This window comes from Marmota monax, unplaced genomic scaffold (assembly GCF_021218885.2).
Source record: "Marmota monax isolate L192 unplaced genomic scaffold, Marmota_monax_Labrador192_F-V1.1 WCK01_AAM20220418_F8-fsc00036, whole genome shotgun sequence".
NCBI classification, from domain to species: domain Eukaryota; kingdom Metazoa; phylum Chordata; class Mammalia; order Rodentia; family Sciuridae; genus Marmota; species Marmota monax.
The window spans coordinates 3,530,900-3,557,754 of NW_026694491.1; the positions used below are offsets into that span (position 1 = coordinate 3,530,900).

The 26,855-nt window shown below is 36.6% G+C and overlaps 1 protein-coding gene across 3 annotated transcripts in view; it reads right to left on the bottom strand.

Moving 5' to 3' along the window:
- Positions 1-20,685: 20,685 nt before the first annotated feature.
- Cfap54 (cilia and flagella associated protein 54) overlaps positions 20,686-26,855 on the bottom strand; it is a 295,409-nt gene continuing 289,239 nt past the window's right edge. For all 3 annotated transcript variants that reach the window (XM_046419397.2, XM_046419399.2, XM_058571287.1), the window contains one exon: positions 20,686-21,026. The gene's annotated coding sequence lies outside the window, so the exon portion shown is untranslated. The remainder of the gene's footprint in view (positions 21,027-26,855) is intronic.

Sequence of the window (26,855 nt, forward strand, 5' to 3'; positions counted from 1 at the left end):
ACCTTTCTAAAAGCCCATGAAGTATGTACTATTATGGACATATGATGAAACAGATGTTAGGTAAACTTGCCCAAGATTACACAGTTAGTAAGTAATAGAGGCAGAAATTAAGCCCAGGACCTCCTAAGATTAAGAATACAAGGATGCCTATAAAGACTATACTCCAAACCATTACACTATGTAGTCAAAAGACAAAACAGGATGAAGGACATAGTAATAACCGCCACTCCTCCCTTCTTTCTGGTGCTATAGTCTCATCATATCTTAAATTAGTCCTAGAAAAGTCCCATTGTTCTTGTCACCATTTCTGTGTCCATTTGTTTTCTATTTATATTCAACATTATTATGATAAGAGAACATGCTCTCTGAGATTTATACTTTTAAACTCTATTGAGACTATGTGGTTTTTAAATAAATATTCCATGTGTATTTGAAAAGAATGTTTATCTTGTAAAGTTGGGAATACAGTGTTCTATGAATGTCAGTTAAAAATATTCCTTGTGTAGTATAGAATACAAGCAATAGAAACCAAATGTTGGAAATCTTGGCAATATATAAATCACATAAATATATATCTTCCCAAATAGACATCAAGACATGAACAATTCCTAGAGACAAAGAGGAATATTTCATAATAATAAAATGGTAAATAACACAAGAAGCTATATCAGTTGTAAATGTATATGTGATCAATAACAGAATTTGGAAGTATATGAGGAATAAAATATCAGAACTAAAGGGGAAAATGCATATCCATATTCATTGTTGGAAACATTAACAGAATTCTCTCAGTATTTGATACAAAATCCAGATAAGGAAAAAAAATCACTAAAGATGTGGAAGATTTGGACACTACCAACTGTTTTTATTGACATAGAACACTGTACTCCCAACTATTACAAAATAGAATTTTTTTTCAAATATATATGGAATGTTTATGAAGATAAACTATATAATATCAATAGATTTTAAAAGAGTAAATATCACCAAGCATATTTTCTGATCATAAAAGTATTGAACAAAGATAGAAATGAATAGAGTATCTGGAAAAGTTTTGAACATCTGAAAATTAAGCAACTTTACTTCTAAACAGCCCTGGGTCAAGAAGTAATCAAATCACACCACACACACACACACACACACACACACAAACACACACAAAAGGCAACACATAAATATTTATGTAGACAAAGATATAAAAAGAAAAATTATAGAAAAAGCTACAACAGTGCTTAAGAGAGAAATAATAAGCTTAAATGTTTTTATTGTGGAACAAAAGCAAGTTCTAAAATCAATGATCTGTGCTGTGTTGGGTGGTAAGGAATCCAGAAAAAGAAGAGCAAATTAAACACCGTAAAGATTTTTTTACTGTACAAAAAAATGAAATTGAAAACAAATAAATAATAGAGAAATACTGATGAAACCGAATGCTGATTTTTTGAAATGATTAATAAAATCAATAAACCTCTACCTAGGTGTATCCAGAAGAAAAAAATAAATTAGCAATAACCTGATTAAGACAGAGATCATCAATACAGATCCAAAGAACATCTTAAAAGATGATAAGGGAATACTCTGAAAACAACTCTATGTTGATAAATTTGGTGACTTAAATGGTCAAATACCTTGAAAGACACATATATTAAACCTGACACCAGAAGAGAAGAATATGTACATAAGTTGAATTCATAATTGATAAAACTCAACCACAAAGAAAACCTTAGGATTAGACACCTTCACTGTTGAATTCTGCCAAACCATAAGGAAGAAATAATGCCAATCCAATGTAAATTTTGTCAGAGAAAAGGAGGGAGTGTTTCCTAAATACATTTTTTTAAGACAGTATTACTCTGATACTAAACCTAAACAAATATATTAAAGAAACAACTGTAGACACCTATCCCTAAAACATAAGACAAAACTCTGTGTTTGTGTGTGTGTGTGTGTGTGTGTATTCAAATTAAATCCAGTACTGTGTAAGAAGGACTCATGGCCAAGTAAGTTATTCCAGAAATGCTAAGTAGGTTTCACATTCAAAAATCAATTAACTTAATTCACCATATTAAAACAATAAATGAAATAACAAATAATTATATCAATGGATGAAACAAAAGTATTTCAGAAATGTAACATGCATCCATGATTAAAAATTCTCAACAAACTAGGGAAAAGAGGAAGGAAACATCCTCAACTGGTCAAGGTCATCTATGAAAAGTCCATGGATAGCACCTTCATGGTGAAAACTGGATTGTTTTCCTCCTAAGATTAAGAATACAAGGATGCCTCGTGTCACCACAGTATTTAACACTCTCCTGGAGGTCTTTGGAAGTGCAATAAGGCAAAAAAAAAAAAAGTGAATAAAAAAACATATAGAATGGAGAGGAAGAAGTAAACCTCTGTTGACATACCATATGATTGTGTGCTGGAAAATCACAAGGAATCCAGAAAGAAAAGTCTTACAGCTAATAAATGAAATTAGCAAGTCTGTACAAAGTCAATACCCAAAAATAGAATAGGATTTTTTATATACTAACAATGAACAATTGAAAATTTTCAGTTCCATTTCCAATAACATCAAAGTTATGTGTGACTATTTCTAACTACAAATAAATTTGAGAAAAATGTGTGTAATAAGCATACATTAAAAAAAAACAGTACTGAGAGAAGTTAAAGACTAAGTAAATGGAAAGCTATGTCATAGTCATGATTGAATGTTGTTAGAATGTCCATTATTTTCCAAATTAAATCTGTACATTCTACTGAATCTCCCCCAAATTCCAGCAGCCATAAAATAACAAAGCTAGTTCAAAATTTTATATTTTAATGTGAATCTCCTAACCAAACCAATATTTAATAAACAACAAAATCAGAGGACCTATATCTCGTATCTAGATTGATTCAATCCAAACTAACCCTCAGTGACAGAAAGCAGAAGAGCTTTCTTGCTGAGTGCCTGGGTGTTATGGAAAGGATGGACTACAAAGGAGTCAAGGAAACAATGATGGTGATGCGAATGTGATTGATATTGGCAAAGGAAAATCTCAGTCTAACAGGTGAGCATTGGGCCTAAAGAGCAACTGGTCCATGTAGCATATCCAAGGATTCCACAGAGATACAGTCAAGAGAAAATACACACACACACACACACACACACACACACACATATCTTGAATGTTTAATTATATTGAAAAGAGGTTTACAAAACTGGGGGAGAGAAGGGTAGGGCTTAATTCATGACTGAATCCATAGAAAACCAGTCAAATAACCAAACAACAACTAAGCAAAAACCAACACCAGAGAAATAAAAAGTCCTGTGAATAGGAAAAAAATGGAAATCATAATTTACTACATACTTATTATGGTTTGGATATGTGGTGTCCCACAAAGTTCATGTGTAAAACAATCAAGAAAATTTGGAGGTGAGATGATCAGGTTATGAGAGCCTTAGCCTTATCACTAGATTAATCCATAGACATGGATTAACTGGGTGGTAACTGTAGGCAAGTAGCGTATGCGGGGAGGTGAGTCACTGGGAGCATGGCTTTGAGGCTTACCTTTTGTCCCTAAAGAGTAGAGTTTTCTGCTTCCTACTGTCTGTCCTTAGGGGCTTTTCTCTGCCATGTCCTTCTGTCATGATGTGCTGCCTCACCTTGGGCCCAGAGAGATGGAGTCAGCCAATCATGAACTGAACCTCTGAAACTATGAGCCCCAAATAAACTTTTCCTCCTCTAATCATTCTCATCAGGTCTTTTGGTCACTGGACAAAAAAGCTAACTAAAACAATGTGTCTCTATAAATAATATTCATCTAGTCATAAAAATGTGCACATGCAATATTAATTTAATCAAAACTATGATACAGTTATCCTGGGTTGTCAGGGAGATAGGAAGTGTGCATGTGTGTGTAGTTGGGTGGAGGAGGGTTCTGAAAGAACTGACTCCGCTTTCTTTAGGAGTAAAGCCTAAAATTGGAGGGAAAAAAAATAGCCTGTCATCAGAGAGATGAAGATAAATGCCATAGGACATTACAGAGAAGTACATAAAACTATAGGGCTTAAAAATATACCAGTGTTTTTTTAAAAGCAGTCAATCACTCCTACACACCCACGCCCACTTACCACTCCCCCACAGGCACATTTTTCCTATGCTCTGTCATGTTGTCATCATTGTTCTATCAACACACATTTGTGAAACTTCTAAGGTGCTGGTAGATGGGTACCGCAGTCACCAAGATGAACAACTATTTTAAATTCTTCTGGAGGTCTCAGGCAGTGCAATAAGACAACAAGAAGAAAATAAAAAGCATACAGAATGGAAAGGAAGAAGGAAGACTTTATTTGCAGATCATGTGAAATCAAAAGGAATCCAGAAATGACATGTACTCAAGAAATATAGTAGCCTCCCCCACGTTCTACCCACCCCTCACCTGCAAGAGATTCATTTCAAGATACCTTGTTAAGGTTTAGACAGGAGGTATTCAACAAAAGCTTCTGTGTGAAACAATGCAGGAATGCCCAGAGGTAAAATGATTAGATAATGAGAGCTGTAATTAGTGGATTAATCCCTTTAGTGGATTTATAATTAGAAAAGACTAATGTATTATATGGCAGCTATAAACAGGTAGGGTGTGGCTGGAGGAAGTAGGTCACTGGGAGTGAGCCCTTGGGGATTATATATTTTGTTCCTGGCTCCATATCTCCATATGCATTCTCTCTCTCTCTCTCTCTCTCTCTCTCTCTCTCTCTCTCTCTCTCTCTCTCTCCTTCCTGACTGCTATGAGCTGAGTAGCCTTCCTCCACCACACCCTTCCAGAATGATTTTCTGCCTTACATTGAGCTCAGAGCAATGGAGTTGTCCAACCATGACCTGAGCCTCAGAACTTCGAGCCCAAAATAAACGTTTCCACCTCCAAGTTATTCTTGTTGAGTACTTGATCAAATTGACAAGAAGTGGACTAACACACCCCCAGTGGATGTCTGAAACTGTACATAGTATCAACCATTTAGTCTGGTTTTCTCTATACTTTTGTACATAAAATAAAACTGAATTTATAAATTAAGCACCATAAAAGATTAATAACAATAATAAAATAGAACAGATGTAACAACATACTATAATAAAAGTTATATGGATGTCGTCTTTTCCTCTCTCAAAATATTTTCTTGTATTATACTCACCCATCTTGATAACGTGAAACGATCCTTAAACACTTTAAGAACGGCTTCTCTTTGGTATATTCACATCATTAGCCTCACAACCCTTGTGCACAGGGACAATTACTAAGTAAAATAAGAATTGCTTGAACAGAAATACTGTGATACTATAACATCCAGTCTGGTAACTGAGACAACTATTACGAGACTAACCAGTGGGTGGCACATACAGTGTGGATACACTGAACAAAGGGATGATTCATGCCCCAGGTCAGGATGGAGCAGTACAAAACAAGATTTCATCATGCTATTCAAAATTTTAAATATATTAATTTCTGGAATTTTCCACTTAATATTTTCAGACCACAGCTAACCACAGGTAACTGAAAGTGTGGAAAATGAAAACACAGATAACAGGGTCTTCTGTGATAGTTTACAGGTACGGTCAGAGGTCCTATTAAGTGGACATCTGCATTCCTTTCCTCTTTCCCTCTTCCCTATACAGCTTCTACCGACCCATAATTTAGGCAGCCTGCTGTTCCCCATGGTTCTTCCTTGCATGGTTCTTCCTGTGTCTCCCTGTGGCATTTCATCCAGGTTTGTGCTGAAATATCGCCTCTTCGAAGATAATTTTCCCTGGACTACCTATCTAATATGTCCACTGTATTTCATCTCACTGTCTTTTCTTTATCTTCAAAGCACATACCTGCTTGACATTCTACATTGATTTGCTGTTTGTATTTGCTTAGTTTCGTCACTGAAATGAAAGTGCCACAAAAACAGTTTTTCTGTTCCGTTTGTTTTCCACTGTATCCCCAGTGCTTAGAACAGTGCCTATCATAGAGTGGACTCAACACCTATTTGTTGAATGAGCAAACAAATGTGTGAATGTCTTCAGTCCAAATCTCTCATCTGAATGCATCTTCTCTATGCCCAAACATCCTCCCTTCCATAGCTCCTCATGGCATTCCAAGTACTCAAATCAGATATTTGCAAGTCAGTTATTTAATTTCCCACTTCCTTCCCACACAAAACCAATCTCTGGACCCCATCAATTCTATTGCGGATTATTTCCCAATCAGTCCACTTCTCCACTTGCTATTGTTGTTATTTTGATTTGGATCATTCTCTAAATTTCATTGGATTGTTGAAACAACTTCCTCCTAATTTTCTTTACAGTTTTCAGGCTTTCATTCCTGTTACTATCCTCAAAACTCCTAACATATTTGTCACAAAAATGAAAGTCTGATCACATGACTGCCCTTCTTAAAGCCTTTGCCTTCAGAATAAAGTCCAAATTCCCTTGCAGGGCCCTGATGCCCATCACCACCACCTTGTGCTGACTTTTCCAAATCTTCTCTGGACACTACTGGGCCAGCCTTCCTGATTATAGATGCCATGCACCATGCTGTCTAGAATTGCCTTTCCATTGTCTCTCCTTACATCTTCTCCTGCCTCTTTACCTGGCTCTGTCCAATTGATCATCTGAGAAAATTCCCTTCCCTACTGAGTGCTGCCACAGCATCCTAAGTTTTCCACTGTATCCCCATCCTGATGGATTTGAAATTACGAGTCTGCCTACTCACTGGCCTCTTGCACTGGACTTCAGGTTACAAGAACATAGAGCCTGCCTATGAAAAATAAGGCTTTGTGTCCCTAGTTCCCAGCATGGTGTCTGACACAAGGGAGATATTTAATGAATGCTTGATGAATGAATGAATGCATGCATGAGTCTGTTTTTTAGAATCTGTTTTTAGAATTTAGCTGTAAAGTGGAAAATGGATTGCCAGTGGGGAGTCTAAAAACATGCAGACTGGTTAAGAGCTAATTGACATATTCCAGACAAGATGAAGAGGGGCTGGACTAAGGCAGAGGCAATGGGAATGGAAATAAGGAGTCAGAATCAAGAGACTTTTGTTCCAAAAAACAAAAGAGATTTTATGAGCAAATGCAATTGATTGAGCACTGTATATTTTCTGAAGGATGGCTGTAGTGTTTTAAATTTAGACAAAGGGCTAGAAAGCCAGACATACCCCATAAGAAGCAATCAATCAACAAACTTCATGAAAGTGAGAGGAGGTGATAGAAGTAGACAAAGAGGTTAGGGAGGCACATAGAGTTTCTGATATAGAAATAAAAAAGAGTTTTAACTGCCAAAGATCAAGAGACTGACAGAAGAGTGAAGATTTCAGCACAGAGGACATAATAACTGGAAAACTTTGCTTTAGTCTCTAGTGTAGTAATAAAAATTGACGATAGTCTATAAATATTATACAGACTAGGAAGTTATGTATTATGCAAACTGTCTTCCATTCTGATAAAAAGATAGAAAAATAAACAAGCAAGTTTCTAGGATTTATTGGGGGGAAATAACTGACTTCTAGGGAAGGTCACAGGATCCATGCAGGTTCATCCTATTTGCATTTTCTATCTCTAAAGCCATAACATGATAGTGACCCCTAAGATGTCCCTGAAACATGTAAAGATACCATTATGACATCTGAGCTATCAGAAGGAATGAACAACTGTTTCCTAGAAGCCTACTATGTGTGGGTCACCATGGTTTATATACATCTGTCCCCCACCTCCACTTCCGGAAAAGAAAAAAGAAACAAATTATTATAGCCTCCTAACTTACCCTGGGAAATTCTTTTTGAAGGCTATTTTCTTTTCAAATAATCAAAACTGTAAGGAGCTTTCTTTTCCTGAATAGATTATGAATATATGTTGTAAAGCATTTAATCAGTACAAAAAGGTCAAATTAAAAATAAATCTCTGCCCATCCCTGCTCGTGACTCAGAATTTCCTCTCTCTAGGACAGCAGCTAAGCATAATTTCTTGTGCCTCCTTCCAGGAATATTCTGTATATAAGTACAATTTTTACATAATGCATTCAAAGTCTGCTCCTTATACATTGAACACAAACATTCACTTACTCTGCATCTGTTCTCTGCTCTATTTTTTCGCTGAACAATATACAGTCAAGTGCTCCTCATCTTAGTACACATTGGCCTCATTCCCCCTTTTGTCCACATAATATTCTGCTCTGTAGACAAGCATGGTTTATTTTGCAAAGGTGAATATTAAAATTATTTTCCAGATATTCTTTATAGCTAAATCACACATGTAAGTAGAACTATATATGCTAACACTGTTCAATAGTGACATAATATGAACAACAAATGTATTTTAAATGTTCTAGCAGCCACATTAAAAAAGTAAAAGAAACAAGTGAAAATAATTTTTAAAATATATTTAACCTGTTATGTCCAAAATATTATCATATCAACAAGTACTCAATGCAAAATAGTTAATAATGAGATAATTGCTATTCCTATTACTCATCTTTTTAACCAAGCTTTACTCCAAATGATAACTTGGGTTGTTTTAAAAATTCAAATTTATCCTTAAAAGATGTGGGTTTTTACCCTTTCAAACTCTGAGGCAATTTCAAAAGAGAAGTTTTAAGAATGTTTCATTCAGTAGCATCTGCACTGGGACAACTGCACAGCTTCCCAACGTGAACACCCTGGAAAATGTTCTGTTTTTATTTATTTTTATAATCAGTTTTCTTTATAAGCTTATCTCACACCCAAAACAAAGCTAAATTGCCATTAAGGAAAAGAAAATCTATCTTAATGTGCTGCTTTTAGGGATACCTCTTAATTCACATATTTGATTAATAAAGGCAGGCTACCAACTCAGTATCTGGAAAGGTTAGGGCCTGTTGATGCCACAGTTCCTCCTGTTCAGTAAAGAAAGATTTGGGTTCATTCTCCCTTTGGGAGCATGGGTGCAAGTTTTCCTGACCCTAGCTATCTTGACTTTCAGGTATTCTAGAATGAATAACCAGAGCCATTTTGAGATCAATTCTGTTCCTGGGTTACAGTCTTCTTGCTTTCTGCTTGACCTCTAAATCTCTATTGTCCTGATTGTTATGCCTTCAGCCCTCTGGATTTTCATGGTAATGCCTTTCTTCCTATGAAAAAAAATCATTAAAATCCATGGCTTTATCATTGTAATGTTTTGAGCAACCAATAAAAAAAAAACCTATGGCTTTAATAACTATTTCTACTCTACTGGCTCTAAATCAGACATCCCATGGGCACCTCAAATCCAAAAGGGTTACAGTAAACACTGTTTTTAACACCAAATCTGCTCTTCCTACTACACTTTAGTGTATTCTGTATAGCAACCAGTTGATCCAGCACCCATCCAAAAGACCGAACCAGAATCCTAATAATTATTGTCAGGGGCCTCCTCTCCTAGTCCATCAATTAGATAAAACCATATCGGTTTTACTTTCCAAGTATCCTTCAAATTAATTCCTACCTTCTGCCCTAACATACCTTCCCTTAGTTCAGACTATCATTTATTCTAGTCTGGGATTTCAGTGTTCTCTCCCAGTGAATCTTCTTCCCTCCATGTTTGTCCCAATCTGTGCTCCATATTATTGTGCTTTAGTTAACTTTTGCTTCTCTGTGACCAAAATACTTGACAAGAACAACTTCGTGGAGAAAAAGTTTATTTGGCGCTCGTGGCATCAGAGGTCTCAGTCCATAGATGGCTGGCTCCATTGCTCTGGGTCCAAGTGAGGTAGAAAAATCATGGCAGAAGGATGTGGCAGAGGAGAGCTGCTCACCTCTTGGTGGCCAGGAAGCAGAGCCAGAAAAAGAAGGGCTATAGGAAAGAAGCAACCTTCCAGGTCACACCCCCAGTGACCCACCCAATTCAGCCCTGTTCCACCTGCCTACAGTGATCACCCAGTGGGTCCATTCAAACTAAGATGGACTGATTAGGTTACAGCTCTCACAATCCAATCATTTCACCTCCAAACATTTCTGTATTAACACTGAAGTTCTGGGAGAACACCTCATATCTAAACCATAACATTGCCAGACAGATCTATAAAAATGAAATGTCACCATGTCACTCCTCTTCTGAACATGCTTCACTGGCCCCTCATCATTTTTTAGGATAAAGTTTCATACACTCATTCATCCAGTGGCTAAATCTTAAACACTTACCATGTCCCAAGCTGTGGTTGCTATAGTTGTGGAAAATAGGATAAAAGCATGGTTTCTAAAAAGCTTAAAAGAGCTACTAGCTTTGTTTATTTGAAAATAGGTTTCAAGTTCTTTGAAAAAAGTCATGAAACAAGAGAGACTTTATTGAAATTTGCAGTGCAAAGACTGTGATTCACTCTTTCTCAATTCTACAGAAAAACAACCTCAAATAGATGACCTAAGAAGTCCCAACCTGAATTCTTTGTCTACTGCAGATCCTCTCTTGCTTTTTGCTCTTTTTTTTTTTTTAACTGTGATGAAGCTTTTCAAAAGATTAAAGGAAGATTCCACCCCCAAAATGACTTTTTGCATTTCTTATAGTTTCTGAATGCTATTAGCATTCAAGGAATCTTAAACCCCATATCTCTGTACTTATGCAATGGAGAAAGCTTTGTCTGCCTGTATCCATGGAGGTAGACCTTTGGGTCAGACAGCTGTCCTGTTTTTTTTTTTTTTTGTTTTTTTTTTGAACACAGAGTGAGAGATGCTCTATATCCCTTATTTTCTAATAACTTGCCACAGCTCTGATGCAACACTCTGAGGTTATGGTGTTCAGCTGGTTTGGTGCATACTTCCTGTAATAAAGGGTGCATTTGAATAAAAACAGCTGATCTCATTTTAATCTTGAGAAAAGCTTGGAAACTACATTAGAAGGGACAATCCTTCACTTGATGGATTTTTTTCTCTTTAACTTCCACAGAACTAGACAAACCTTTTTTTTAGAATTTATTTTTTAGTTGTAGGTGAAAACAATATCTTTATTTTATTTTTATGTGGTGATCAGGATCAAACCCAGTGCCTCATGCATGCTAGGCAAGCACTCTACCTCCAAATCACAACCCCAGCCCTAGATGTACCTTTTATGAAGGAAAAAAAATGCTTTCTGGCTGTTAATTTGATGGCTGGAATTTTTTTGCTCTGGTTCACCTGGACTTTCATCACTAATTTCAGCTTATGGACATAGGAGAGTTGTCTCAGAGAAACCATTTTTGAAGACTGAGTAATAATGGTCTGAGGGTATCTCATGATGTAGGAAGGTATGTTATCAAGCAGATTGCAAAGTATTTGATATTATTCCCTTCCTTGCCAAAGTATAGACCATGAAAGTGCTTCTCGGGTGCTAGTAAAATTCTGTTTTTAATCTGAATGCTAGTTACCAGGCAGATTTGATTTCAATAAATTCATTAAGCTGTACACTTTGGATTTATGAAATTTTCTGTTTGTGTGTTAAACTTCACTAAGTTTAAAAAATAACGGCAACATCCTCTTCCCACCTGGATGATAAACAGATGGGTGTGCATACCCAAACGTATACACATAAATATACACAAGATTTCCATTCAGTCAAAGGGTTTATTTTCTAAAAACTCTTTTTCTGTTAGACTATAAATTCAGTTTGTTCTTTATTAAACTCCAAATTTCTTGCTGACAGGTCAAATGTCTTATTTAGCTTGTACACTCTATTGGAGCTAACACATAAAAGATACTTCATAAATATATATTGAATGAATGAATAAAAGAAATTGGAAACAGATGATTCAAAACAGGTCTAAGTTAAATTAGTATTCTCTACATTGTAAAATAGAATTATGTTCATAACTATTTTACCTATTTTGGCCAGATTCTAGAGGCAGTTTGACTCCCATAATTCTAATAAGTATTAAAAATAATGTTTGGCCAGACCAGCCTACTCTTCAGAATTACTACATAAATGTTAGGAAGAGTAAAGTCTCTGTTACCTACTGATTGTTTTTAACGGGTGGAGTAACTGCAGTACTCTAGGGTAACATGGTCGTCTTCATCTAATTTTTTGCTGCTAAGACTGTATCCCACAGCTTGAGTAATTTACAAAGCAAAGAGGCTTATTTAGCTCATGGTTCTGGAGGCTTGGCAATCCAAGTATCTGCATGGCATCTGGTGAGAGCGTTCTTGGTGCTTTTTAACATATCACAAGGCATCACATGGTAAGAGAGCCAGAGAGAGTTTGCTTAAAAAAAAAAAAAAAATCATTCCTATGATATCCCAGGGTTCTAACAGGGGTTCACTTGGTGCTTTGACTATATGCCTTGAGGCTTTGAAACTTACATGTTTTTTTCTTTTTTCCCAAACTTCTTCTCCCTGATCTTCTTTTCCCTAATCTTCTCCTCCTTCATCTTCTCCTTCCTAATCTCTCTTCCCTAATCTCATTTTCTCTGAATCAATTCTATAAAAGCCCCCTGTTTCTGCTGATGAGCAGAATCACGGCCTTTGGGACAGGAATCCCCAGTGTTTCTACTTTGCTAGCAAAGCAATAAACCTCCTTTTCTCTTTTTTCTCAAAACCGTGTCTTTTTTATTGGATTGGCATTGGGGACAGGACCGGGGAAGACTATGACCCAATCATCTCCCAAAGGACACACCTCCTAATACCATTAACATATGACCTTGGAAAATCTTTAAATTATAGCTGAACTTGTAAGAAAGAATAAGAAATCCCCAATCCAAAGAAAAGAGCATATGAGCTAGTACTGCAACTTCACTGGGTGAAGCTTTTGGTTTTGTTAACCTAAGGGCACAGATTTTAAGGCCTGGAGGCCTGGGGCTACATAGGGTTACAAGTTGGGAGTTATGAGGTCCTTACATAAAGCTTAGACCCTGGGAAGACTGTGGTGGGCAGAACAATGGCTCCCCAAGGATATCCACATCCTCCTGCCTGAAACCTGTTACTGTGTTACCACACTGGACAAGCAGAAAACAAGGTTGCAGCTGAAATTACAGTTGCCAATCAGTTGACCAAAGAAGAAGATTGTCATAGATCATTCCTGTGGCCTCATGTCTTATGTAGGAGACCCCCCTCCTAAAATGGAAGAGGAAGGCAGAAGGGGTCAGAGTCGGGAGATGTGAGAGAGACTTCACCCACCACTACTGGTTTTGAAGGTGGGCTACCAGTGAAGCAATGTGGGAAGTTAGGAAATTTCAAGAAATGGTTTCTCCACCAGAGCCTCCTGAAGAAACCAGGCCTGTAGGTACCTTGATTTTAGCCCAATGGGACATGTTTCAGACTTCTGACCCAGAGAACTAAGATAATATTGTTGTGTTGCTTTGCTTTTTCTTTTCTCTGTGGATTGGTCTCTCTCCCTCCTTCCGCCTTCCTTTCCTGCCTCCCTGCTTGCTTCCTGGCTTCTTTCTTCCTTCACTTCCCTTCCTTTTCCCTTTCCATTTCCCTTTCTTTCTCTCAAACTAGTGTTGCTTCAATCTCCAGTAGTTTCTGGTAATTTATTACAACAGCAATAGAAAACTAATATAGACTTAATCCTTCATAAAATATTAGACTGAAAGAAAACTGCTCATTAGCACAGGTTAAAAAGAAGGACTCTTTTCTAATTGCCCTGGGGCTCTAGGTAAAAAGTCTCCCCTGAGAATTTGTTACCATGGCTCTGCCCTTTATCATTTGCAGGGTCGGGTTCTACCAAACTGAGGAATTATCAAAATAATTGCTCCCAGGGAGAGGTTCCTGGCAAATGTAAAATCCCCTCTGGAAAGACCCAACCTCAACCTAGGCCACAAAATTCTGATATAACAATGCTCAAAATGACAATCCAAGTAAACACACACACACACACACACACACACACACACAGAGAGAAAGAGGGGGGGGGGAGGGGGAGAGAGAGAATATGAATGAATCCAGCATAAATTGGATTGACAGACATAACTTAAATAAGCAGGATCAGTACCCCAATCATGCCTGAAAGTACCACAATATTACAGAGAAAGGGAAATACACATGCTTAAAATAAATAGCAACATAAAATAATCAGTATTATAAAATAAGATACTGTGAGAAAAGAATAGGGAGCTTTCATAAGAACCAAGTAGAAATTAAATATAACCTTTGAAATTTAAAATTCCATGGGTGGTTTAAACAGCAGTATTGACAGAGTCAAAATGAAAATTATCAAACAAAAAGATAAACCTGAAGGCTCTTTACAGAATGTATCCTGAAGGAGAAAGGATGGAAAAGATTAAGAAATAGAATAAATGAAAAGATCTAAAACAGGTTTGGTAAGAGGCCTCGAAGAAGGGAATGAGTAAGAGAGAAGCTAGAGTTAGGAAATTTATGGTACATGTCCTAGATCCATTTTCATCAGGGACCATGAAGAAAGCAAAATGATGTTCTTTCAACTCCCATTTGTAGCACGATTAAAGTAAATAAATGCACCACACATTGAATAATCATTGTCATTCTTTTCTATATTGCATAGTATGTGTTTATTCCCTGTCAAAGCATAATTTTTAAAAAGTACAAAGCATGAGACTTTTAAAAATATAAAATAAATATGAGTCAAAGGATTTATTTAACTTATTAATTAAAGAAGGAACCTGCAAGGTGCTCAGATTTTTTGAAAGAGCATTTTATAAAGTGTTCAAATAAGATAGGTAGGTTAGACATACAACTGATTGGCATCCTATAAGACAATAAGTGAACACTTTTGAGTCATGGTCTTGTCACTTACAATATTTGGGGCAATTTTTGTTATATTATTATAGAACAAGACCATTTTGATATCAGTTTTGTTTTTTTTTTAACAAGATAACCTCTATTCTTAAAGAGATGTAAGACTTCCTAATCAATAGTAACCTGAATGTCAAACAAAGGTTGTTAGAGAATTAGACCATGCCCCTGTGATCATCATTTTTATGTGTCAACTTGACTAGGCCATGGTAAATCACCAGTCTAGATATTGGCGTGAAAGTAATTGTTAGATGATTTGAAGTAGACTTTGAATAAAGCAGCTTACCCTCCATGATAAGGTGTGCTTTTTCCAATCAGCTGAAGGTCTTTAAGAGAAAAAAAAATGAGGTCCCCATAGGAAGAGCCAATTTTGCCTCCACACTGCTCAAAAGTTTGAGCTGCAATATTCTTCTCTTCCTTAGGTCCCCAGACAGCCAACACATGCATCCTACTCATTCTATTTCTCTAGAAAACCTAACATTCTCTCCCACTTAGGCAAGATAGACAATGCCCACTAATAAACTGAAAGGAATCCATCAATAAACCCAGTAATCCATTTGCCTATTTCCAAGTTTTGGATATTTTTTCTATATACTCTATAAAGTTAGAAAGGCTTCCAATAAATTCCATTTAAATATTAATACCTGCCAATGCACAGAAATTAAAATAATTTAAAGATCTTATTTGACTTCAATTTTTATTCTAGAATTAGAAAATACTTCATTCCATAAAATAGAATTACTATTCAGATAGGATGAACAGAAGAGCTTGGTTTTGTAGACCGAAAGTGGGTAAAAGAAAAGGAGAAACAAAGAACAAAAAGCAGTTGGGTAATTTCTAAGTGACTTTTCTTATAAGGAAGGGACAGGGAGCCAGCTCTAGGTCACTTCTTTTGTAAAAGAAATAAATCAGAGTGAACTTCCCTATTATGCTGACTGAAACTAGCCTACATGGGAAATTTGGCTATTATCTCTCATTTCTCTGATTTGGTAACTTTAGCCTGAATGATTCCATTTTGATTTTTAATCTAGTCTGATAGGGTCTAGGATAATAGCTTAGTCTAAAAAATAAAAAAAAAAAAACAGTCCCTGTAACTGTATAATTTCATTTCTCCCCTTTTTTTCTTTCTTGTTGTACTATGGATTGAACTCAGGACCTCACACGTTAAGACAAGTGTTCTGCCACTGAGCTAGAGCTACATCCTTAGAATCATCCTATAATTTTTACTCAACACATCAAAATTAGCCCTTCATTGTGGCCTTTCATATCGTAACTTAAAGAGCATTGGTATACTTGTGTTGTAATAAGAAACAATTGGACTATTTAATTAAAAGGCCAATTTTAATAATGGTATTTTAATATAATGTATTGATGATATATGATCAACTACTTTCATTCTATCACAAAATGAATGCCAGTACCACACCCTAGTGAACATGGGCAAAGATTGTTCCATTGTTTCTGCTCACTTTCAATCCAGCTCCCTACTGCAGACAGAGTGGTCTGAAATGCATGTCTGTCTTTGTCATTCCTTGGCTTCAAATTCTTCTGTGGTTTTATCCCCTTCCTTACAGAGGCCAACTAAAACTTTAGTGAAAAGATGCACCCGTCTAGCCTCTCCTTTCACAAACCCTACACCACCACTCCAGACTCGCTCCCCAACAGAGCCATGTCTTGAGAACTCCAGTGCAATGGACTGAGTGATTACATCTGTCTAAGGCGCTTATGTTGAAGTCCTAACCCCCAAGATTATGGTACTAGGAAGTGGGGCTCTTAGAAGGTGACTTGGTATTGAGGATAAAGCCACATGATTGGAAAGAGTATCCTTAAAATAAAAGAGACTCCAGAGAATACTAAGTCCCTTCCACACAGCTAAAACCAGGAAAGAGGCCTTTGCCAGATGTTGATTTGCAAGTGCCTTGATCTTGGACTTCCCAACCTCCAGAACTGTGAACAATAAATTTCTGTTATTTATAAGACATCCAGTTTATGGCATTTTGTTACAGCAGCCAGAACAGACTAAGATTAAAAGCTAAATTCCAATTTTGCCTTAGGTCTCCAAGTATACAATTCTTTAAATCTAGAATATTATCCTCCATGCTTGCCAGGCAATTTCTTATTTCTCTATCCAGTATTAGTTTAAAAGTTGTCTTAGCTCAGGTTTCCTAGACAACAAAGCCTAAGGCAAGAAATCAGTGATGATTCTTTATGGAAGGGTCAGGCATATATAATCCAAGGGCAAGCAAGTGTGAAAAAAATATATAAAACTGAATGAAGCAAGAAAGAATTTCAAATGTATTACCACTGTCCTCAGCCTCATGATGTGCCTCAAAGAAGCACAAGTTTTCTCAGAAAATGTTGGGTATTGAGGACTTCTCAGGGTGGCAGTACAGGTAATCAGTGCTTCAGAATAGGAGAAATGGAAAAGTGGAATCCAATTGTTCTGATCCCACCTAGCTTTTGTTTCTCATTGGTTGGTGAATACCCCGGAGTGTGGCAGAAGTCAGTGTGAGGGCATCTAAGGGATCCACGTTTTGGGAGCTGCCACTCAGAGAACACAGGCAAATTATAAGGACATGAGTTACAGGAGATTTCTACCCTTATTATCTCACCAATCTTCCTCTTGAGCTCCACAAATACAAGCCAGAGTGTTTTAGTTTGCTTTTTCATTGCTGTGACTAAAGGAGCCCACCAGAACAACTGTAAAGGAGGAAAAGTTTATTAGAGGGCTCACAGTGTCAGAGATCTTAGTCCAGAGAAGGCCTGCTCCATTCCTCAGGGCTCCAGATGAGGCAGAACATCATGGCAGAAAAGTGTGGCAGAGGGAAGCAGCTCATGTGATGATCAGAAAGCAGAGAGATACTCCACTCACCAGATACAAAATATATACCCCACAGACACACCCCCACCCAGTGAACCACTTCCTCCAGCCCTCCCCCTCCAGTTACCACTCAGCTAATCACATCAGGACCAATTCACTGATTAGTCTAGGGCTGCAACCTAATTATAACTTCTCTGAACCTTCTTGCATTGTCTGATGCGAGCTTTTGGGGGACACCACATATAAACCACAACACAGAGAAAGTCAGATGTGGCAGGATGAAATAAGAACTGAGAAAATGGGCTTTGTCCTTTTCCTCACTGCAGGGTACAGGCTTCTTTGGAAGAGAGGGAGAGAAAAATCTTTTGAGTTGGATGCAATTTCTAAATTCTGATTTATTGGGTTTTAGAATACTTGAAAGTGAATCTCAACTCCCCAAATGGGACTTGTTCATATATTGAGAGGAACTAGAAAACAATATGAGGATCCTGGAAAGAAAATACCCACAGAAAGAAAGGGAGATTCAACACAGCTTGTCCAAAGGGAACAGCTAGAGTGAATTGCCAGGATATAAACCTCATCTTTTGAGTATTCAAGGGACAGGGGAATAATGAGGAAAATAATTTAAACAAATGAAATATCTGTACAAATTCTATCCCTGTTGTCAGAATAGAACTTTTTGTTTCGTTAAGAAAAAAAAAATTAAGGGCTGGGGTTATGGCTCAGCAGTAGAGCACTCGTCTCGTACGTGCAAAGCCCTGGGTTTGATCCTCAGGACCATATATAAATAAATAAAATAAAGTTATTAAAAAAACAAATTAAAAATCATATATGTGGCTATTCCTGTTTTCTGCAAGAAGTTTTTGGAATTGAATTTTTCAAAGTTGTATTTCTATAAGGCAATTTGGAATTTCAACCTTTTTCTTCTACCAGTCTCTGGAATCATTCAGCTGAATCAAAAGACTCAGATGGGATAACAGAGAAGCTGCTCCCCTTCACCTGCCTTCCTACCTCCCTAGACAGGCACTGGTTCTGTAGAATTCACAGGTATTTTAAAAATGTAACTGAAAGCAGCATCTTTAAATGGTCTGAAGTTTGTATGGCATAAACCAAACTCAAATTTAAAACCGTCAAGCCACAAAGTAACAGCTAAGTAAGCTAAAATTATAAAAACATGTTTTAGTATGCAATAGTGGGGGAGCTACATGCTCAGTGAAGAGTAAACATGGATGTAATTTCATCCAGAAGAGCAGGATTCCTGTTACCTTCCCTTCCCCGCGAGAGCATGCAGGTTGGTTTCTGCTGACACATGCCCTGCGTAACTCTGACATCCTGGGACTGGAAAGTTTTTAGCATTTTTATATTCAGAGCTCCTGTGTTCTGAATCAGTCCAGGTTATACATCATCTTTTCTCAGTCTCTTCTCTGACTCACTCTAGGAGACATTGCAGTTTTTACATTAGGAAAAGAAAAAAAGTGAAGGAGGAAAAGAAGGTGAAAAGGAGAATCCCTAGTCCAAAATATCCATAGTTGAGTCACAAGACAATTACTTCCGGAAAGAAGTATTGAGAAGATGTATTGGGTAGATGAAATGCCTAATGAGACCGTAAATGAGGAGAATTGATTTCCCCCGCTTATGTCTGTCAATCATAGGAGAGACAAGTGTATGGCAGAGGAAGGGTCTTGTGTCTGTTGCTTCTCACCCTCTTCCCCTCCGTGTTCTTCCTTTTCCCATTTCTCCTTTTCATGGTCTCTCCAAGAAATTAATTTCCCTTTTCTGTGACTGTAAAACAGTGTGGGCCACTGTCTCCTGCTTGCTCATGGCTTTCATTTACCTATACTTCATGTATTCTGTCAACAAGGGACCATATTCTCCAATGCTACACTCTTGAGCAGCACAAAAAACTGTCAGCAGCTTTGGAATTTTAACCTTTCTCTCCTATCAGCCTCTGAAATCATTCAGCTGAAACAAAAGACTCAGAGATGGGATAATAGAGATGCTGCTCCCCTCCATCTGCCTCCCTAGCTCCCTAGACAGGTTGGTGGTGGGGCACAACATGTCCCATCATGCTTGGGGTGGGTCTCTAGGCAACCTCAAAGCGGGAAACAAACATTACATGTATTTTTCTACCAAACTACCTCCCCATACACAAACTTTTGAAGGCAGGTGCTGCTAAGGTCAATTCTGATTTTAAGTAACACCTTTTTGTCCTCTTCATTCCTCAGCTGTCACATGAACCATGCCAGAACACATTTAATAAAGAGCTCTATTTTAATCATTAATCATGTTACCAATATACCAGTTGTATTGTATCCTAATGTAATTCGCACTTGTGGATTTCAAAGAGCTTCCCAGATTTAATTAATCTTAAACTCTGCTAATGAAAAGCCTTGCTTCTACCCGGCACAAGTTTGGGTTTCTAATCTGTTCCTTAAGGTCACCTCATTTTTCTTGAAAATGTACATTTATAATTTAACACTGCAGATCTTTCACATTCCCTATTAAGCAATTATTTTGATTACTTCATTATCTTTCATTTTTCCCCTAGACTATTTAGGTTGGCTTCTGCCTACCACCAGCCAAGTGTAATTCCGACATTCTCTCTCGCTCCCTTTATTAGCATGATCTGCATTAGCAAGGGATTCATTTTCATTCCGAAGACTGAAAACAATTTCATTATCTGATAAAAATTATCTTCTCATACACTATAAGAAGCAATTCTCCTCATTTATGGTCTCATTAGGCATTTCATCTACCCAATACATCTTCTCAATACTTCTTTCCGGAAGTAATTGTCTTGTGACTCAACTATGGATATTTTGGACTAGGGATTCTCCTTTTCACCTTCTTTTCCTCCTTCACTTTTTTTCTTTTCCTAATGTAAAAACTGCAATGTCTCCTCTGTGAACCTCGATATTTCCCTCTCTTCCTAATACATTTCATTCTAACATCTACACTGTTGTATTGTGAATTGTAAGTTTACATTTTCTGTTGCCCTTCATGTTCTATGAGTATCTTAAGGGCTGGGCAGACTTATGGATCTTTGTATCTTCAGAGCCTAAAATGATGTCGAGTGTACAGCAATGCTTAAAAAAAATATGTACTGAGTAAATGAAGGACTAAATGCTCATATTTATCAGAATGTAGTTTTAATTTAGTCAAATGTTTATTCTTTTCAAAACACAGGAGAGAATGAGGAAGTTGAAGCAATTAACTAAGAAAATAGATTAGCTGGACAAAATAAAAGCAAACTAAAGAAACTTACAAAAGCGTAAATAATAGCAAAAACTCAAAACAATATCTGGAGTATCTGCATATATCATAAGTAATCAGATGGGGTAAGATCCAAGTCTGAATGGGAACTTTCTGTGGAAGCAGTATATTGAATCATAACCATTTCTTCTCACCACATTTCCAAAGGTTCACAGATACTGTTGAAAAATTCTTCAATCTGATGTCACACTTTTGATTGATTTCTCAGTTTTATTCATCCCTAGAGGAGGAAAAAAGAATAATAAGACTACTTCCTCGTCTCAACACACACAGGTTAGAAATGTAAACAACAGTGAAACACCATCTTGCAGCACTGGAGTCAATTCCATGGGAGTGACAATATGTCTCTGCCTGCTGTTGGGAGCTGGACCCATTTTTAAGGAAGACAGAATTCCTGGAAGGTTAGGATTGTGTTAAGTTCAAAATGCTACTATACCTTGAAATGGAGATGTCAAGAAGGTAGGCAGCCAAAGGAATCTGGTGATAGGGGTGCAGTCTGGGTTAGAGATAAAACTTTGAGGATTTTGGCACGTAAGTGGCACTGGATGGGGTTGTCTTGAGAGTGTGGAGAAGAGAAAAGAGAAAATATGCCAGGAAGGAGGGAGTTTTGTTTTTCTTTTTTTAACTCTGGTCAGACAATCTTTTAAGTCAGGGATCAGCAAACTATGGCTTGTGGGTCAAATCTGGTTCACCACCTGATTCTGTTCAGACCTTGAGCTAAGAATGGCTTTACAATTTTTAAATGCTTTGGAGGAAATTCCAAAGAGTAGTATTTCATGACACATAAATTTTAAAATATGCAAATTGATGAAGTCTTCCCAGAACACAGTCATGTTTTTTTGTTTATTTATTGCCCATGGTTGCTTTCACACTATAATGAAATGAGCCATGCAGATGCAAAGCCCAAAATATTTTCTATCTGGTCTTCTGCAGAAAAAGTTTGCTAATCATGATGCTGTATAAAAATGTGAATCCTAGGACTGCTGTGCCCATTGTTGCTACCATGAAGGGACCCTGCTTTGAAGGTGAAATGTCATAGGAAGAGGGTTGCTGAGAGGCTTGTGGAGATATGACTCTGAACCTAGGCAGTGAATTAAACCTGAATTCTACCTTACCTCTGGATTTTTTAGTTATTTCAGTATATAAATTCCCTTCATTGTGTAAGACAGAGTTAGGTTTTCTACCATCCCAAATCCAAAGATCTTAACTAATATAAAATCCTGGTATAATCTCAAGTCTTTTTCACCCATAATATACTGTCTTAGGCTCAGATCTTCTATTCCATAGCCTATGACAGTCCCAAAGCATACCAACATTTCTACAAATACCCAAAGATAACATTCTCATTGTCCTTGCCCCACAAATACCATGTCAGTGATGCATACTATTTTTAACCCATTTTACTTCATCACTAGCTTCCCAAACATAAACACACACTTTAGAACTATCTTTTTATGTGTTTAGTAATATTTCTTAAGGTTCAAAGGATCACTGGAAGGGGCCATTTCATCCACTGTACAATCTCTTATCATCCCCTGGATATTCAATAGCCACTGTTTTCTTCTCTCTTTATTCTTTTATTCTTCTATTTCCAAGGCAAATGGATTCTTCTCTTTGCAGGATGAGTAATGGTCTTGGTTTGCCTGAAACTGTCCCAGTTTTTGGAGTCCTGGTTTTCGCACTGTTAAGTTACATTTTCAAAGAAATATCTCAGTTCTGAACAAACTGGGAACACTGGCAACTCTATCTCCTTATCTCAAATAATTTTACCTACTTCTGTAAACTATCAAAAATATCCCATATCTGTGGCTCAAGAGACCACCTGCTCCAATATACTTACCAAAGCATCATCCCAATCAAGACAAAGATCTCCTTAAAGGGAATTACTGAACAGAAGTTTAGAAAATAATATTTTATCATTAGACCAACACACTTAAGATTATCTTGTCTTAATGAATTAATGCTTTTGTCATTACAAAATGTCTCATTTCATTTCTGGAAGTATTCATGTTTTAAAATACACCTCTTCCTTTTATTTTCAAGATGTTAGTGTCTTCTATTTAAAATACATAACATCTCTGTTTTTAGTTAGAAGTTTCGGTACATTTATACCTAATATAATCAGTGATATGGTTGAATGTAAGCTGAGTGTAAGTCATCTAGACTTTTAGGTTGATTTATTTTTTTTTTCAGCACTTTTAAGAAAGGAATGATTGGAGCTGGGGTTGTGGCTAAACAGTAGAGTGCTCCCCTAGCACTTGTGAGGCCCTAGGTTCACGATCCTCAGCACCACATAAAATTAAATAAATAAAGGTATTGTGTCCAACTACAACTAAAAAATAAATAAATGTATTTTTTAAATGTAACGATCAATATTCAGCCTTAAACAATTATTTTAGGTCTGATTTTATAATTATTTGTACTGTTTTTTGATCCAGAGTTCAAAATTGTTATTGGCACATGGTAGTTCTATAAAAGTCATTCTGTTATTACCAGGAGACAACTCTTACCATTACTAAATTTAAAAAAAAAAAAAACCAACAAAACAAAACCCTCTGCTTTTTCTAGGTAGAAATGACTTTCCCTGGAAGGCATATGTAATAATATAAGAATTTAATGATCAGAAGAGGTAAGTGCTAGCGAGTTTCCAGTGTATGCCAGCCACTGTTCTAGGCACTTTATCTGTCCCAAACTTACAAACAAGAAAACTGAAGTTTAGAAAAGAAACTTGCCCAAGTTCATGTGGGTGGCATGTCAGAGCTGTCTCTCTTAAACATCATGCTACTCTGCTATTCAAGTTTAGACTGGTTGTATCATGAGGGAGAAAATTTACAGGGGATTTAAACTGTGATAGAGAAACAAACTGAATAACTTCTCTGGTCTCTTTAAATTTATGAATCTATTACTCTATAAAAATTATAATCCCAAATTGGCTAAAAATATTATCATGTCAAAAAATTATTTTTCCCTCAATCAGAAATCCAAAAACATGCACCAGTTTTTCCAATTATTCCAAACTCCTGCAGAATCATCTCTTCCTTCTGCTTTGAATTTGACTTCTGGCACTTCAAGCAGAACTCTGTGGTTACAGGGGTTGCAGCAACACTAGTTGTATATTGTGTTCATTCTGAATGCAGTGTCAGGACTGATCAACCAACTTACTTTGAGCAGTTCAAAGTATCAGCCTTTGAAGTCTTGACAAATAGCTGTTTGGTGTGTTTTTCCACGCTACCCCAAACATATCTGAAAAGTATTTTTGACCAGTGAAATTGCTCTAAGTAAAAGGCCACTGGGAAGTGTTTTCCTTCATATAAAAATAAAACTGCTTTTAAGATCAATACAAAACATTCTTTTCCTTGACATCCTTCCTTTGCTACATGCCTCCCTGATTATTTTAAAATAATTAATCAGAAATGGATATTGTTTCACAAAGTTAAAACAATGAACAAATCCTTGAAAAATTAGTCTGCAATTCTTGAAATGACCTATGAGATGTGTTGCATTTCCCTGTAGGCTGCTGCTAAAGATACAGTTTATTTACAATGTGTTCTCATAAGGATTCAGAGGAAAAACTTTTTTGGAGGGGATGGATTAGCATCAGAATTAGGAATATCATTGTATCTTCTAAGTATGCCCCCAGTTTCTCCCTTGCACCACCATTGATCTTGTACATTAGATTTACTTGTCAACATGTGCTACAGGAGAGCAGACAGCCACTCTTAATGAGTGCAAACATGCAATGGCATCTTTTTAAAAAAAATAAAATAAAATCAAGGCAACTCCTGGCCCATCTTACTTTCCTATCATTATTTGTTTTCTTTGCCTAATTTTTTTTTATCTGCTTTCACTTAATCCTGTCCTTGCATTAAATACATACTTCTAAGCTACCTTTGACTCTCTTTTTGAGTATGTCTGATTATAAAAAGCTAAATGGTCCAGATTTGACTACTACAATGTTGAAAATAAGAACCATTGAACTATAAACAAAAACCAAGAAGTAAATAAGAATCTTAAATTCAGAAAATATGTAAAAAGGGTCAATATCGTTGCTATCAAGGGATCTTGGAAATCAATAAGAAAAAGGTGATCATACAAGTAAAAATTTGAGCTCAGGTCCTGAAAAGGAATTAAAATAGGAAAAAAAACTGCAATGGTCCAGTAAAAAATTTGAAAACTGTTCAATTTTAGTAGTAGTCAAAAAAAGGCAAAACTAAATTTAATGAGAAAGTTCTATACAAAATGGAAAGAAAAAGTTTTTTATTTCCTTGAAATCTGCCTACTTTGTTGCCTCACCTCAAGGAGGGGACAGATATACAATAAGCATGATAAGAAAAAAGCATGAGTGTTTCGTGGAGGCACCAGAAGATACGGTGAAGACAGGCTCTAAGCAGAGGAGATGCCTGGGCTGAGTGTGGAATGTGAGCTTTAAAAAAAAATTAATTAACGAATAAAAATTATATTAATAAAAATTATAACATGTATGACATGGTGTTTTGAAACATGTATACATGGTGGAATGGCAAATTTAAGCTAACTAATATATGTATTATCTCACATTCTTTGTTTTTGTGGTGAGAACACTTAAAATCTACGAACAATTTTCAAAATGACAATACATTGTGATTAACTGTGGTCACCATAGTGCTAGAACACAATATTTCTCTTGAACTTATTCTTCCAGCCAAACTGAAATTTTGTATGCTTTCACCAACCTATCTTCTACCACCTCCCTTCCCTAATCCTGGTACCAACAGTCTACTCACTTCTACGTGTTCAACTTTTTTAGATTCCACATACAAGTGAGACTGTGCGGTGGCTGTCTTTCTATGTCTGGCTTATTTCACTTAACAATGTCCTCCACCTCTTCCCACATTGTCACATGTGATAGAAGTTTCTGCTTTTTAAGGGCTGAATAGCATTCCATTGTCGATATGTACCTCATTGTTCTTTCTTTATTCATCAGTTGATGGACACTTTGGTGGATTCTACATCCTGGCTGTCATGAACAATGAGGCAATGAACATGGGAGTGCAGCTGTCTCTTCAATATACTGATTTCATATGCCCAGGATTGGGAATGGGATGCAAGCTCTCAAAGGAAGGGGCTGCCTGAGTACCCCTTCCTCATGTGTGCAGTCCCTGGCACAGAGTGGGCATTTGGAAAATATTTTTTAAATAAAAAGAGAGAGAAGGAACATTTTCACCAAGAAGCAAAAATGGAGTAATGAATAAAATCTATTAAATGAACAAAGTGTATCAAATGAACAAATGTAGGCTTGAATGAATGAGCTTAGTTTGTCAGGGAGACACTAATGTATCTATGAAAGAGAGATTAAATGACCGGTCTCCAAAGGACGAAATGGAGATTTGATTTTTTTCCCCCTTCTATGGATCATTACCATATACTTTATTACTAGGGAAAAGAATTCTGGACAATTCCTTTGGATCTAATTACATCCTGATTATTCTAACTGCATTTCATCCAAACCCCCAGGTCTAAACACTCCCAACTGGAGCATTTTCCTAGCCAGTAAGTTTCTATGATACACTCAGGGAATGTGGATAGTTGCTTCAAATCTTGAGTCTGAACATTGTTTGAACACTGTTTGTTTGTTTTTTTCCTGGATAATGGGGAAGATAATTAGACACGCTATTGGAAATATATTTAAATGTTAACATTGGTGGACTTCTGGGTAAATTTTCTACTTTGTACCTTTCTATACTTTACAAATTCTCTACATTAATTCTGAATCACTTTTATAATGATGAGAAATCAGGCCAAGAAATTCTTTCGAATCTTGTGGGAGAGAATTAAATTAGGAAAGTTATGAAACTACTTAGAAATCTCTCAATTACTTAGAAATATACTGAGTTTTCACATCATGGACAATTTAAAGGGAGGGGTTCAAGGCTGTTTGGCCTTGGACAGAATCTGGTTTTAGATTTGTTCCACTCTAAGCTGTTGAACACAAAATGTATAAATGTTACCTTAAATATCAAACAGGGGCAAGTGCAATTCACTTGCAATTAAATTTTGTATTGTTTCCAAA